This window comes from Pelecanus crispus, chromosome 6 (assembly GCF_030463565.1).
Source record: "Pelecanus crispus isolate bPelCri1 chromosome 6, bPelCri1.pri, whole genome shotgun sequence".
Taxonomy (NCBI): domain Eukaryota; kingdom Metazoa; phylum Chordata; class Aves; order Pelecaniformes; family Pelecanidae; genus Pelecanus; species Pelecanus crispus.
In genome coordinates, this window is record NC_134648.1 from 37,093,981 (window position 1) to 37,103,725 (window position 9,745).

General features: G+C 44.6%; 1 non-coding gene across 1 annotated transcript; it reads right to left on the reverse strand.

Annotated features, from left to right (window-relative positions):
* Positions 1-1,593: 1,593 nt before the first annotated feature.
* On the reverse strand, positions 1,594-1,708 carry LOC142593868 (U6atac minor spliceosomal RNA). The gene has a single exon (XR_012831166.1). It is a non-coding gene; the product is annotated as a U6atac minor spliceosomal RNA (small nuclear RNA).
* Between the last annotated feature and the right edge of the window lie 8,037 nt (positions 1,709-9,745).

Genomic DNA, 9,745 nt, shown 5'->3' on the forward strand with positions numbered 1-9,745 from the left:
AGGTACCTGGGAATTAGAAGAATAATTCATAATTGATACTTTTTTAGAGCGTTTTACCTTTTTGGAAGAAAATTGTCTGGTTTGAATCTCTCTAATATATATTTTTAATTACAATTATTGTCTGAAATGGAAACTGCATGATTATTTGCAAAAGTAACAAGGCATGTTTCCCTTCTCAGAAAAGACTGAAGTGAGAAGTACTGAAATATGAATCTATACATAAACTACATTTTAAAATCATTTTCTATGAAATTGCTTCCAGTTATCTGGTTTGCTAGAATATTAAGATGCAAATCTAGGCAAAGTAGATTTTTTTTAGACACTTAATATCTGTGAACCTAGTAGGATTGGCTGAGCTGAAGCTGCTGCAGGAGATAATGATGTTCTGCTAAAACACAGCAACGCTTCAATAAACCCTGATGATGTTAATGCATTGAAATAACAACATGTGGCATTGCAATCTACCCACGCATCATCATGCATCACACCAAAAATGTCATGATGTGCTGGTGGTTAAGTTTCTTTTCTAAAATCACAAAGCTGGCAGTTCTAGCTGCAATGCTCACAACAAACTGTGCTTTTTCACTTCATGTCTTTGGCTGGTTTCAGCTGTACCCAGGATCTTTCTTACTTGAGATGGTGGTGGATGCTCCTTAAGCATTTAGAAATGAGATTCAGAAGAATACGTAGCCATCCAAGTTTTCGCTCTTACAGAGCCCCACCTGAACAGTAGGAGGCTGTAAAACTAGGCAGAAAATCTAGGAAGAAAGAAGTCTGGCACCAGTTTTCCATGCTTTCTTGCTTTCAAGCAGAGCAGAAAGTAGCCTCTGTCTTTCAATTCCACTTGAAATATAACTTCTGCAGGTTTTCCAATGCCTTTGAACTTACAAATGTTTGAAAGCTTAGATTTGGCACAAGTTTCAGCAAAGGTTTAGGGTCGTAGTTAGTTGGAATGATGGCAGAAGTGGAATTTTATCTTTCCTCTATGTGATGATAACAAAGTAGTTATGAAAACTTTTTTTTTTATGTTTGGCTTCTTGTCTGTTTGATAAATAAGACAACACATTCACAATCACTTACCTTCAAGAGACTCCACTTTTCCTACCACTGGTGGAGCTAAAATAAAGATGAAAAATTTTAGGAAAAATTGCTGGAATGGATCAGGCGAAATCCAAAGAAGGCCTGCCTGTATTTAGGTTGGGGCCTGGATGGAGTTTTGGTGCCTATACCCTAAATTTTAACTTTGGTAACCTCCGCTACTGCTTAAGTCTGCAAATACCTACTTTCAATAGGTGCTTCAACTCTTAACATTAAAAAATCCTATTTAAGCATTCTTAAAGTTCTATAGCTACACATGGTTACAAGCACTTCAGTGTTTGTACATCAGAGAAGTGTGACTTCTACCCCACACATCTCCATCAATGGATATCCAAACACAAACCGTTTCTTTTCTCCACCCTTCCCTCCTTTTCCCTGTTGGGCTGGATGATGATGTCTGCTGCTTTTTTTTTTTTTTCCTCAGAGCAACAGTGACAATGATGATGATCCTGTGTTTTCACACAAGAGCTTGGCAGTTGCAGCAGTCTTCCCAGGATATACATTGGATGCCACAAAGTAAGTGACAGTCTTAAACATGGTTAGAAGTCCATTAGGACTTCTTCCATCCTAACCAAGGGGAGTGGTGTCCTGCTCTCATTTTGTATTTCCAGGGTACTGGGGAGATGGACATCATTCCCTTCTGAAAGGCTTGAAATTCACATTCACTTTTCCTGCCTCCCTAGAAAGTGTTGTAACAATCAGGGGAGAGGCTGAGGTGGAACATTTCTCCTCTTGTAGGTCTTCCAGCAAGGAAGGGAAAGAAAATTGGATTCACTATGTCAGAAAGGAGTGTTCACAGCTATGATGCCTACTGCCCAGGGCACTCGCCTAGCCACAGCCTTGGCTTCCTTGCCCTGCCTCAGGATTGCTTCTGCATTTTGCACGAAGCAGCTATTGCATGAAGTACCTAAACAGCCCTGAGACCAGCATGCGTAGCCCAGGATGTCCCTTACCACCTGTGTGCAAACTAAACAGAGTTACATACTTTTCTTCTGGTCCAACTAATTTCTAATTCTTTCCTAAAGTTGTCTTTCCAACCAGAGAGCTTGGGAGTACCCCCAAATCTCTTGTCTAGTGGCCAGAGTACTCTAAGCAGCTGTGGCTTTATGGAGGGTAGAAGGGTAGGAAAGGACAATAGCAAGACTTCACTGCATTTCCCACTTTTGGCCAATTGCACCTACTAAGATACCACACACTCATGAATTACGTGATATGACAGTGGCCATGCAACTGCGCTACATATTTCCCGCCGCACTTAGATCAGAGCTGTGTCTGTCCGTGCCTCCTAGGAGGTCTGAACCTCCCCAGGGTCCTGGCTTCTGCCCCATGGGGCTGAAAATCCGGTATTGCAAAGCCTGGCCCTGCAGTGACAAAGTTCCTCTTTTGGACCCAGCGATTATAGTGTGGGAGTGAAGCCTAATTATATTTTGGTACCATTCAGTCTTTGGTCTTTCAGGTGATACTGCCAGTAATAACTGGCAGTGATGGGCATTTAGTTATGGCAGTGATATTTTGTTATGGGAACTCCCATCCACTGCTCACTGAACTGAGCCCGCAGGTGTCCCATCGCAAAGGCAAGTGAGCAGTTCCTCAGTAGTAACAGCTTTGGATGGCTCCTGTGCACAGACAGGTTTGAAAACAGGGAAAGGTCTTACAGATCCCACTACTGGTCAACAGAGCCACTGATTCCTGAAGCATGGCTGACACACAAATATAAAAGTAAATGTGACGCAGTGCACGGTCTTCTTAGGGAAAGGACTCCGGGAACTTCCCGTACAGATGTGGGCTGCATCTCCTCCATGTACGTACCACAGGGGAAATGGAAGATAAGAAACACCAAGGGTGGGAATTAAGACTGTGTTTTCATTTCCTCTTTCTTGTTTGTTACTTGGTCCTTCTCTAGTAAAAGAAAAAAAAAATACAACAAAAAACCCAGCTGCACCTGGGTTTTTACATAAATGTTCTCTTGCACTTCAACTCGTTCACCTCTGAACACTGAACTCCAGAAAATGCGGTGCACTCTCTCTTTAAGAAAGACTGCTCCCTGCCCAGCTGTTGACTTGCCTGAAGGTGAGACCTCTGCTTAAATTCATGGCTCCAGCTGTCAAAAGCAAAGAAAAGCAGCTTTTCCTTGGCGGCTCTCTGCTTTGGGTAGAATTTGACATCTTCCTCAGTCAGCAGAATTTAATCAGCATCAAGTGCCCACAGCCGCTCAGCTCCACCACTGCTGGGCTGGGGCGGGGGAGCCAGACCTGCGGAGGAGAAGAGGGGGAGAGTCCACAAGCAGCAGGCACAAACAGATGCAGGCACCATCGCCCGTTTCTATAGGAAATCCAAAGCTAGGGAGAGCCTCATTATACCCTTTGACTTAAGAATTGCTGTTATCACGCAGTAACATAACCCCGCTTAGGCTCTGCTGTGTCCTCCTGAGCAGCTGAGAGCGGTAAATGGAGTGAGTTATTGACAGCTGACAATGATACCAAGTTCCAAAAGAAAGCCAGTGAAATGGGCTCAGGGATATGGTTTCTCAGACTTGAGTGAACAAGTAAAGCCAAGGGAGCCACTCCTGAGATCACCATGCCCTGCTTGCCTTCCTCCTAGGGAACAGAGTGCCTTCAGTTCTTGTCACATAGATGTCAACAAACTATTTATGGGGGGCAGAAGAGTAGGAAAGGGCAATAGCAAGACTTCACTGCATTTCCCACTTTTGGCCAATTGCACCTACTAAGGTGTCACACACTCATGAATTACATGATGTGATAGTGGCCATGCAACTGCGCTACATATTTCCCTCCGCACTTAGATCAGAGCTGTGTCTGTCCGTGCCTCCTAGGAGGTCTGAACCTCCCCAGGGTCCTGGCTTCTGCCCCATGGGGCTGAAAATTCAGTATTGCAAAGTGATCCAGCTCATGTAGCAAAATCGTTAAGCAAAGCACCTAACCTCTAAAGCCCAGCATTTGATGCGTTCACCAAACTCAAATGGTCAGATCGGACCAGCGCATGCAGACGACATAGGTACATGCAGACTTGCGTATGGACCTGCCACAGCAGGAGGGCATTTGCTTTTCCCCGGTACTGCCACCTCCTTCCTGCAACCAAGCCCCAGAATCCCGCAGAGAGAAATGCGCTGGGGAGAGATCAGGATAAGGTGGCGGCCAGGGAGGTGGTGGTGTGGCAGTTCCCGTTCCAGGTTTCAGCCCTGCGACGATGTGTGCTGGGGGGCTGCGCTGGCTGCTTCCCTCCCGCTGCGCTCTGCCATGGCTGGGGAGCCAGCCTGGCTGCCCCGAGACCCTTGTTTCGGGGGGCTCGGTCAGTGCAAGATGGCTGCTGTTACAGCAGGAAGCGTGCACGGGGTGTTTTCTCAAGAAGACTTTGTATTTGTGCTTACCCATTTAAAATAACCTCTTCACAGTAAATATTATCTGCCAGTGTGTTTTCAACACACAAACTCCAGGCGTTCCTATACATGTAGTTCATTTCTAGCACCTGCAGCTGTTACCCATTTCCTGACAATATCATCGTGCCCATTGAGGAGAGGAAGGACATGTTGAGTTGCTGGGTTTTTTTAATGTTTACCTCTTCCACCTGTTTGATATTAGCCTGCATAATGGCACTGAGTTAAAGCAAAGGAGGTGGCTGCTGGAAGCAAACAGGAAATGAAGCAATGCCCGAGGTGAGGGAGGCAGTGGGGCTGTGAGGAAACAAGTGTGTGTGAGGGTATTGACTGGTGAATGTCCCCTTGCCTCTAAGCACAGGGGTGACCTGGTTCTCTCCAGACCCAAGCTAGGTATCAGAGGGACGCTAAAGCACCAAATGCCCCCAGCTAGAAAAGAGAAGGGGTGAGAAAGAAGGAGCTGTGTAGGGGGGGAGATGGTGGGAGTGCAGGTAAAGGCTTGCTGCTCGGGGAGTGGGGGAGAGCTTGCAGGTGCATTGCAGCCCAGGAGCTTGACAGTGATCAATGTAGAGCTCGGGCTGTGAACTGTGTACTCTCGCAGCCTGTAGCCATGAATGCGGTGGGTTTTTTTCCCCCTGTTCCTTTGTATTTGGGGAATGAACTTCATAAAACCTGCATTCATCGTTTCTGCTCAGCCACATGACAAACTTCTACTGAACTGTGTCCTGAAGGGGTGATGCAGCCACAATAACAAGATCCCTCCTGCTCCAGTCATTAAAAACACTGCATTTCTCATTCCACAGCACTGGGGGAGGGGACCGAGAGCAGCCGAGGAAGCAAATCCCACTGAGGATACTGTTACAATATGAAAGAGACCATTAACCCAGTGCATTTACCTACAGAACTTACCAACAAATGTCCCACCAAAAGACATACTTTTGATCTTATCCTAGTACTGCTCATCTTTCTCAACATTTACCTTCAAAAAAGCTGTTACTGATAAGCAAAATCACAATCTTGCTTCCCTTCTTAAACCTATTTGAAACTTTGCAGGGCTAAAATGTACAATGCTGATCTTGTATAGTGTCTGGAGTCTCCTCAAATGATATCCCCCTTATATGAACAGCTAACTGAAGACATCTGTTGGATGCAATTATCTGAATGCTGCACATTTGTTTTAGACATATTAGTTTCTGTATTACTTGGGGATAATGTATCTAATTATGTTTTTCTGACGGTGATATTAGTTGTGAAGGTGGTTTTCTACTGTCAACCAAGTTCAGTGAGTGGTCAAATATTGTTTGTCAAATTGCTAGTAAAATTTAGTTATTGATTAATGATGTAGATGTGCATGTTTGATTGTTTTAATAATTCTTCCCAGCCTCCTGTAACTAGAAGAGGTGAAATGCACGCTCATGTGCAGATCCTTAGCTTTCATTCACTGTAACAGATTTTCATGGCAGGAGGTGAACTCTGTTACAAGCTTTATGTCTGTAGGATTACCTGCTGTACAGCACTCTGCTTGTGGGAAGTGGGCCAACTAATAATGTTGGATTAAAGAATAGATGGAAATGACTGAAACATTTTCTTTCAAAGTGAGAAATACTTTGCTGGAAGTTCTAAAATTTTAATTAAATTTTGTGACAGCAACTTGTGCTGGCTATTTTATAAAGTACTAGGGAAAACTCTTTCAGCGAATGTCTGCAGAAAGCTTTTCTCTACCAACTCCATTTTATCTGTTTTCTAAAAAAAGGCCCTATAAACTCTGACACAGCCAAGTTGCTGTGGCTTGCTAAAATACCAGTGTTAGCTGAACCCTGGTAATTGTACAAACATGTGCTTTTAGCTGGGGCAAACACAAGATAAATGACATTAACTTTTCTCTCGGGTATAAACTAACACGTTTCACCTCACAGCGGGAGACATGATTGCAGGTCAGGCAGCGTAGCTCGGCTGATGGGCAGTAACTCGCTAAGCTGAGGTTAGCCTGAAGATGTGTCTCAGCTTGGTGTGAAGCCCTGGACCTTCCCAACAAGGACAACAAGGGTCCTTCCCTCGTGCCTGACCTGGTGAGCACAGAGGGAAAGCGTATTATTAGTGTTATTTAATTTGCGTTACTGTGATACTTAAGAGCTCCGGTTTGGATTAGGACTCTGTTGTGCTAGGCCTGTATAAACACACATGAAAGCATGACACTGTCCTCAAGAGCTGCCTGCCTTATCCAAACGCACACGGGAGTCGGGTACGGTTTCACACTGAGGTTGGGCTTTGTCTTCCTTAGTGCCTTGCGCTGTGCCAAGCATGTTGTCAGCTCTTGCAAATCCTCCGCATTTAACAGCCCACACCTCAGCCTGCTCTTTGCTGAATTGGTAATTTGGCAAGTTCCCATGTTTGTGTAGCATGCAGTAGGTTACCCAGAAGGATACTGTGAGGCCAAGTGGGGACAGACCACGTGAGTCTATTTTAAGGGCAGCTACAAAAAGTCCCCACGTATTGCAGCTCTGAGTGGAAAGAGCTTGAACTGACTGAGGAAAACAAGCGCCTAGCACTAGGCAACTCGGGGGTCAGAAGCAGGCGGAGCTGAGCCGGCAGTGGCAATGCGACAAGGGTTGTTGGGTCTGCTACGTGCTTGATCCATGCAGAATGACCGAGCAGCCTGAAGGGCTGCAAGGCTCGCTGTCCCATGGGAAGCATCTCCCCATCAATGCTGAGACAGGCTGTTAATAACAAAATTGTCTTTATGTACCTCAGAGGAGGTGACTAAAGCAGGAGCGGTGAGAAGCAGTTAGTTTACTCTGTGAGAAATGTTTATTCATTTTCCCCTTAGGCTGTTAATAGGACTTCTGGCTTTAGCAGAAATCCCACCTTGTTCCCTAAAACTTGCTCAATAAAGATGAGTCATAAGCAATTTCTACGTTTTGAAGCAGTGATCCTTCCTTCACCCTGTGTAGCAATGGTGGGGTAACTCTTGAAAAGGAACTGGATAAAAACCTGTTTGAATAATACACTGTGTTCAGTGGCCTGTAGTCATAGTCTCATGGTGGTGTGCATCCAAACAGTGCTTGGGATTTCTCATTTTCTAAAACTAAGTAAAGAGCTGTCTATGCAGTAATCTTCTAATTTCCCCTCTTCTTCTCAACATTAAAGATCTGACTACATTACTCCTCCAAAACTAATTTAGAAAAGCCACATGGCTGTTTATAGATAGCCAGTAAGTTCAGTTGTGTTCAAGACCTTCTCTGCAGAGTGCCCTTTAGGACAGAGTTCACCAGTATGGCTACAGCATCATTTACACATACGCTGTATGGATACATAGTGTGCTGCTTGCAACTGCAGCGTCTTGTGGGTTAAACAAGTGATGTGGGCAGATGGAGTCGGTAAAGCGTTTACATATCAAAAGATGTAAGAATTCTCAAAACCGGTATAAACCTAATAAACAAGTCTCATCAGGTGTTGTTCAAGGCGGTTTGGTTTTGTTCGGAAGTAAGAATGCAATGCAGTCAAGGTGTTGTGGTCTGACTGATAAACCAGTTCTGGTCAAGATGGGGCACAAAGCCTCCATCGTTTAGCTAACCTCACAGCAGAAGTGAAGCGTCTCACCTTTATTTCAGTGTATTGCACTCTGGCTCGCTCATGTGTCAGTCACTCCCTATTAAAAATACATGTTTTTACTCTTGTAGAAAAAATGCATAAATATTTGACCCCTGGAAATATGATATACAGCTAAAGACAGCCTTTGAAAAAACTGTATGTGCATTATAAATTCCTCCTATCTCATAGGACCAGCATAGTAGGAAAAAAGTTACTTGGTTGTGTCTCTTGGTCTCGCTCTCCACCCCACTCCCTCATCTCCCTTGTGCTCCCCCTCCTTTTTGCTGCAGGATGTGCCAGCACTTGTCTTGGCAAAAGCCAGTCTTGGATCTTAAGACTGAAGGAAACTCCAGCGTGTTTGTGACTAGCTCAGCCTTTACCAGGCCTCCTCTCCTCCCACCCCATCCTGCACCAAGAGACGAGTACACGGTGCTGGTGTGCTCTGGGGAGATGCATAGACGGGCATCGGCACCCAGCACCATGTGGCTGCCTAGCGAAGACAGAGCTTGCGCTCTCATACATCAGGGCTTTGCAATGCGTGTAAATGCATGCGCCCCACAGGCAGACCGTGGCAGACATTGCCAGCGGTGGGACAACAACAGGGCATTGCCGTTTAGTCTGGCCTCGGTCTGTGTTTTCAGTGGGGAAGTCAAATGAGCAAGTGCTTTGCCATCAGTTGTAGGGACCTGGGTCCTTCTCTGTACGCCAGGCAGGTAACAGCTGACAGCCGCGTGATTTCCGCCCACCACCCTCCACTACACTGCACCCAGCTACTGGCTTGTTCACTCTCGCTGTCCAGGCAATCTTTGGCCTTTCTAGAAAGATTGCCTGCAAAACTTACCACCATCACCACTTTTGGCAGTGGTAATTTCATGACACAGAAGACCGCCCATTAGGAATTGCACAGCAGCTCATTTTCCAAAGAAGCTACCAACCAGCAGTCGGGTGAAAAAACAACTAATTCTCCTTCAGCCACATGCAGCCTGGTCTGGATTTCAACCAGGGACTGAGATATAACAGGTTTCAGTTCTCATCCCCAGTACCTAATGGTGTCTTGTCCTGATAGTTAAAAATTAAATCACCCCATGAGTAAACACCCATGCTGTTCTTAATGCATACACATCTATAAAGTCCACACCAGGACTTCGGATGGAAAGGGACTGACTAGGCCTTTTACATCATAAAATATTGTTAATAATTTGTGAAGGTCCATCCTAAGCTTGTTCTCTATTTTCCCCTTGTTAAATTTAATGGAAAAATTTTATATAAGCATGTTCCCCTAGCCATTATTTTATACCATCTTGTTCTTGTATTAAGGCCAGGCTTTAGTTTAAATAATTACTTTTCTCTCCCTGTTGTTTTCTCCTTGACATACTTAAAGGCTCCTGTCCCTGCTCATCCATTCTTGTTTTGTTGCTATACAAATCAGTTTCTTTTACAGTCTTCTAAGACAGACTCTTCATTTCCCTGATCATGAGTTGTTCTGGTCTTTTTTGTAAATAAGGGTGACAAGTACTGTATATGTTGTTCTAGATGATGTTTTGATACTGCCTTACACAATGGCTGTAATGCTTTTGTAATTAGCTAAAGCATCTTGTACTTTAAAGTATTTAAAGTACTTGTAAAGTATCTAATACATCCTGTGAGTGCATTTACCTCTTC